This window comes from Dipodomys spectabilis, unplaced genomic scaffold (assembly GCF_019054845.1).
Source record: "Dipodomys spectabilis isolate Male_0828 unplaced genomic scaffold, ASM1905484v1 ptg000259l, whole genome shotgun sequence".
Lineage (NCBI taxonomy): Eukaryota > Metazoa > Chordata > Mammalia > Rodentia > Heteromyidae > Dipodomys > Dipodomys spectabilis.
This window is the reverse complement of record NW_024870936.1, coordinates 1,893,112-1,899,388: the sequence shown is the minus strand read 5'-3', so window position 1 is coordinate 1,899,388 and position 6,277 is coordinate 1,893,112. Positions and strand designations below refer to the sequence as shown.

Here is a 6,277-nt window from a genome sequence, read left to right as displayed (position 1 = left end):
AAATAATTTTAACTTACCTGTTGAAATGAGTAGTACAGAAGCTAAAATATTTCTGGCGCTTGTCTGAAAAAGTATATTTTAAAATATTCTATATTCTATGTTTGCATAATGTTCATAATTTATTTTATTTTCTCTTAGATATACTTCGTATTCTACATTATTTAATAATATATAGGTTCTTTAATGTGTCCTTTCTGATTGCATTCCATATAGAAACAGTTTGATTCCTTTTTTTTTCTAGGTCTTAATATTATTTTTCTTTGGGATAAAATGACAATGTTGTCTAATTTGAAAAGTTTTGTAGATGCTATGTAGATGCCTTTCTGTGGTGAAGATTTAATACACTGTTGTCAAACTAAATTTAATTATGTGAATTACGTGTACTGTTATACTTGTAATTTTGTAATCAACTTTTTAATAACTGTTTTTCATTTCTTGCATCTGAAGAATGAAAAATATGGAATATTACTCAAATTTTCATATTATCCTTGTGCAAGTGCCATGGTAATCTCTGCATTTTAATTTCAGTATACGTGCTGCTGAAGCATGTAGTATCCTCTAAATTTAAGTAGTTAATGATGCAATCTTTATTCAGGCTTATATCTATGGGTGCCTACTAGTAACAAGTAAACCTTATTGTTCCTAACAATGCTATCGATCTTATTTCCTTAAAATTCTGTGAATAGTGGAAAAAATTATATTGATCAATCTATTGCTCACATTTGCAAATTTTTTGTCAATGACTATCTTAAGTCTTTTGATTTGGAATTTGATCGTACACTCAATTATTTATTGATAGGCCCAAAGGTGATGGCTTTTTCAAGTACTTATTTATCCAACTGTGTTAGCTCTGTGGACCTAATGGATTCAAAGTAAGCATTGCTTAAGAGCTAAACTTCTTCAGTTGACATTTTCCCAAATGAGGTGTTACTGGCACAAATGTCTACCTGAGCCTTTATCCTTCTTCCATGTGGGAACAGACCAACCAGAATATCTTACCCTGACAGCATAGATTGTCTTACTGGAACAAAACTAATCTTGTTTACAAGAGATCATAGAGAGATGAACAGTTCAAACAGAACTGTTCAGACTAGAAGGTATTTTATCAAAATATAATTGTTCATATACCTTCCATTTCAAAAGTAGCTGAAGCAAAGAAGGTGAAAAAATTTTTGGTATGCATGATTACTTAATGTCCTGGCCTGTCTACCATCCAACCAGGCAGGAACTTATACTACTGCCTTTTTATCACCAAATATTTTCATAGTTGCAGGAGAAGTCCATATGTTTCTCCTCGTTATTAGGCATTAAATTGATAATGCTTTAATCACAGAGTTTCCTATTGCCTCCATGCTGTAAATCTACAAATGGTAAAGCCTTAGGTCTAACTCTATCAAACACTGAGGTAGAGATAATGGATTAATACTTTAAAACTGATTTGCCTTTGATACAATAACTACAACAGAACAATGCAAAACGTGTGCCTTTTAATTATAGTATATATAGTTATATATTTTATATTTATATGGGCTGATTTTATATTTCACACAGTGAAACTTACTAGAATTAGTTGATAATTTCACAAATAAATTGATATTTATTTATTGCCACACCTACTCCAGTGGAGTCTGCTTAGCATGGGAAACCAGCTTTCAGACCTGAGAATGAGGCTTCAAAGAGACCTATCTCTGAGTATTGGGATTTCACTGAAGTCTACCTCAGAGAATGTGGCTTTACAGAGACCTATCTCTGAGTATTGGGACTTCACCAAAGTCTACCTCAGAGAATGGGGCTTTACAGAAACCTATCTCTGAGTATTGGGACTTCACTGAAGTCTACCTCGGAGAATAGGGCTTCAAAGAGGCCTACTCCTGGAAAGGCTGGAAAACCCCTGGGAAAGATGTGTTTCTGCTTTTCTTTTCTTCACTGTATAAGAGTGCCTATTAAACTTTTACTGTTTCTACTGCTCTTTGTACTTACTCATGCTCAACATTCCTTTATTTAAAGCTCTTTCTTAAGAGTGTTGACGACTCCAATATCTGATGAGTGTCTTAAAAATATGACTAACTCACCAGAGTTAAGTGCTACCCTGAAACCCCTCTTATGGTGGCTAGTAGACAAGTCATAAGTACATACAAAAGTATTGGGGGTTTCACGACATCACTTCAGCAGAAGGAATTGTTTGTAAGAGATTTACAAGAAGCTGTAGGCTCGGCAAGAACAGAAAGAATGTATCCCAGCAATTGCTGGGATAACTATTTAGGAGAAAGTATTTCCTGCTAATCTCTTTTATTTACTAAGAGACTTGCTAGATCTAGGCCTCCATGGCGCTTACTATTAAAGAAGAAACAGGAAAGATCTTATGGGACAGTTAAGGCCTCTATAAACATAGGTAATGGTTAATTGGTGACAAACATTGAAACCCATTGTATTTCTTAGAGATAAGCCGGAAACAAGTGCCTATCAGGTGACCAGCTGGTGACCACCCAAAAATGAAGCCATGAAGCAAGATTGTGTAACCTTCTGCCCTTTCTTATGGAGACTTTTTGCTATAAAAGTTTGTTATCCTCTGCATTAAATGGCACTCAGCATCCACTCCTCTTGTGTGTGAGTTGTCTGTTTGCCATCTCCCCACCTATTCCAGTTCCTCCACTAGGTGTCCTCCGTCGTCCCGACAGAGCCGGTCCGCGGCAATTTATTCCAATAAATAGAATTGGAATAAAAATAATTAAGTTTAAAATATATATTAGAATATAAAAAGTATCAATGCAATATCTTTAGTATAAACTTGTGATACATTCTGTTCTTGGTCTTCTGAATCCACATGGAAAAAAAACAATGTTTTCCTCTAATCTATAATGGATTTTACTCTGCTGCTCTGTTTATTGCTTTAACTCGCTTGTCCCAAAATGTTTTTCTCCATATTTCTGAAGCATTCCTACCGATTATACCCAAATTTTGCTAAGATGTCTAAAACACATTATTCTTCTGCAGTACCCATGGGTCCTAGGTTCCCAGGTTCCAGTTACCTGCATCATCAAATAACACAGGGGCAAGACTTCTCACCAAGGCCCATGCAACATGTCAACACAAAGTAATTGAAGGACCATCTCAATTTCTCATTTCCTATATTTCAGGGCCCCAATTCTTTGAGATGCAGGAATTAGCAGTAAGCAATTGTGAAATGCAAGGCAAATTAAAATGAAGGATGAGATAACAAAATTTGAGAGAAAGTACTGTAATTCAAACATTCAACTTATAGATGAGCAGCCCATATGAGTGAACAAGTTCACAAAGTGTCTTAAGCTTATATTTAATACCCCTCCCCTATGATTAATGAAAGATTTTATTCCAACATAAGTGGGTCAAAAAAATTTTCCTTGAAGGATAGATCCATAATTGGTCTACCAAAGCCCGGAAAACTTGACTTAGAGGTCAAATGTAATTCAGAAAAACATTTGAAGCACTAAGGAGTGCTTCAAAACACTGGGACTTCAGTACAACATGGTTCTGTGGTATAAAAATGTCACTCTCAAACCAATGATAATCTACATTGACTCTCCTGAAAGTGTATTCCTTTTCAAATAAACTTTTTAAAATCACATTCGCCAAAATAACATTTGACAAGTTGATGATGCTTAGTGACATTACAAGTTTTTCAAGTGTAGGGAGCAAGTTACAATAGAGTTGAATTATTTACACAGCACTAATGCCAAACACGTTCAACCATTCATTAAAGTGTAGAAATAGTACCACCCACAATTTGTGTTTTTCAGTAAGGGCCTTCCAGAAATGTGTTAAATAGATCAGCCTCCTAAATTTCAAACCCAAACGTTAGCTAATAAATTTCATCATTTAATAAGGTACATTTTAAAAAGTCACAAATAGTTGTCTTATCATATGTTATTTTATGTTTTCCCTTTGTCTAACATAGTGAGAAATATAACATTAAGTCTTGAATAGGTGTACTCATCAGAGATATGACAAACATAATATCTGTCTTCTATTTCTATCATATTCCTCTCGGAATAAATTGTAATTTTCTTCTTTTTCCAAAACTTATAGGTAGTAGAAAATATTATTCCACGTAAAACTAAAGAATCACACCATTGTACAAAGCCATTTATAAAAATTTGTAGTTAGGAATACATTCTAAGCCATTTTTAACTTTCTTTTTGACTAAAGATTAATCTTCGAAATGGATGAGAATGAAATCATGTTTAGGTGCTTCACGTCTCCAGTCTTGCAAATTGTTGCTGCAGATCAATCAATTATGGAAATAACAGCTGACATCAGTTCAAGAATATGCATGATTGAAAGTCCATGGAATGTATATAAACCTTTCAAAGTATTAATAGAAAGTTTAACAGAATGACTATCAGGAAGTTGAAACCAGAGAGGAATTATAGTAAAGACATAGAATGAATGAAAAATGAACAAGGGGCAAGTACAGCTAGAATACTCAATGTACACACATGATAAAGGAAGTGGTAAATTGAAAATAAATCTTGGAGACAGGGTTGGTTGAGAATGATGGAAGGAGTGACTCCGATCTAGGAGCATTGGACAATTCGATGTATATATTTAATTGTGAAACAATTGCACAACTTTTTAAAATTCAGTTTAAAAACACAAGAAACAAAAAAACACTCAAAAATCACAACCATTAGCAATCTCCAGAGAGTATGAATATGACCTCTCAAAATTTTGATCAATTAATGAAGGACAATCTTGGGAAAAGCAAACAAAGCTGTTCAAAGAGGGAAGTTTGAGATAGGGGATAATTTTGAACAGAATTAAATAGATTGTCTAAGGTTATAAATCACCTACATCTGCTGCAAATAGTATCTTTCTTCTACGAGTTTTCTGTCTGAAATGGATCATCCAGTCCTGAGACACATTTGGTAGCTTGTGAGGATAGAATGGAAGAAACAAGATCAAGAACCCATTACTCCACTGGAGAGAAAACAATACTATTTTCTGTAATCTCTCTTCACTACTCTTTCTTCATTCTTTTAAGTCAATTGATTTTGAATTATATTTTTCCTTCTTTCTTCTGGCAAAGTAATTCACTAAATATTATTTGCCATTTTCTTCTTTCATGCTGTTTAATTGGCCAAGTGAGTCCATTAAACTTCCCTCTTGCATTTGGTTGCCATGAAACAACATCTACGTTAATGAGGAGAAATTTAATGTAAAACTTTGTCTCCAGAAAACAGTCCAAGAAGCTGTGATCACAAATATTTGGCTATATTTTTTTTCTTTTACCTTGAAAGACTTCTTGTGTCTAAAGTTCCCACAAAAATAAGTACTCCATCACTTGTTGGTTCAATCAGAATTGTCTAACCTCAAAGATATATTTTGCTAACAAGATGCTTATAGAAAACAAAAAAGACACTGCACTTTTATCTTCTCTCTTAAGATTCTCCTTAGATACCATATCAGGAACAGTGAAGTTATTCTATGCAAAATTATTTCAATAGATTATTTTTTTCTTGGTCTTGCATTTATTCACCAAGATGTATGGAGGAGAATAGAGTTTAATCACCCATACCTTGGAAGACACTGTCTGTTACAAAAGGACAATGCTTTTATGTCCTACTTCTATGTCCTCCTCTTAGCTCTTGCCGGAGTTCCAATTAATCACAGCTTCTTGGCTTCATGTCTAGTGAACCTGAAGGACTATACGGGCTCCACACAGCTACATCTTCATTATTTCTCTTTTAAAACTCTTTAATTGCCTCATTTGGATGTGGAATTTTTTTCATGTCTTCATTCAATCAGTTCTGCATTGTAATGAGCTAAATGGGCTCTGTAAACTCACTTTAGGGAGTAAAGATAATAACACAATTTATATCAAAAAGTTTTGGCCTCCTTTCACTGCTGAAGAAAATACGCTTAGCTAAGTCTTCTAAGAAAACTTTTTAAATTAACTTTTCCATTTTCTCAACTCTTTTCTGAACTTTTTGGCATATGTAATAAGAGAAGTCTTCACTATCTCATATTAATAAGGATATTATTTTTTATGAGCCACTTAGAAATCAGATTTTTTTCTGTGTTCCACTGCTTCACATCCAAAGACATTGTGGAAAGTGTTAAAAACAAAAATGTGTAATCCCAACACCTTCTTTCATTGTGAAGGGCACTTTCTCCCTAAATAGTTTGACTCAAATTATCATTTTCAGAGAATTACTGTTTGGTAATTAAAGTTAAATTCACAAATTTTGATGCCTTTTTTTTTTTTTAAGAACTTTGAATTTAAATTCCAATACAACCT

The 6,277-nt window shown here is 33.8% G+C and overlaps 1 pseudogene; it reads right to left on the bottom strand.

Moving 5' to 3' along the window:
* Positions 1 to 451: 451 nt before the first annotated feature.
* Positions 452 to 548, bottom strand: LOC122125067 (annotated as a pseudogene).
* Between the last annotated feature and the right edge of the window lie 5,729 nt (positions 549 to 6,277).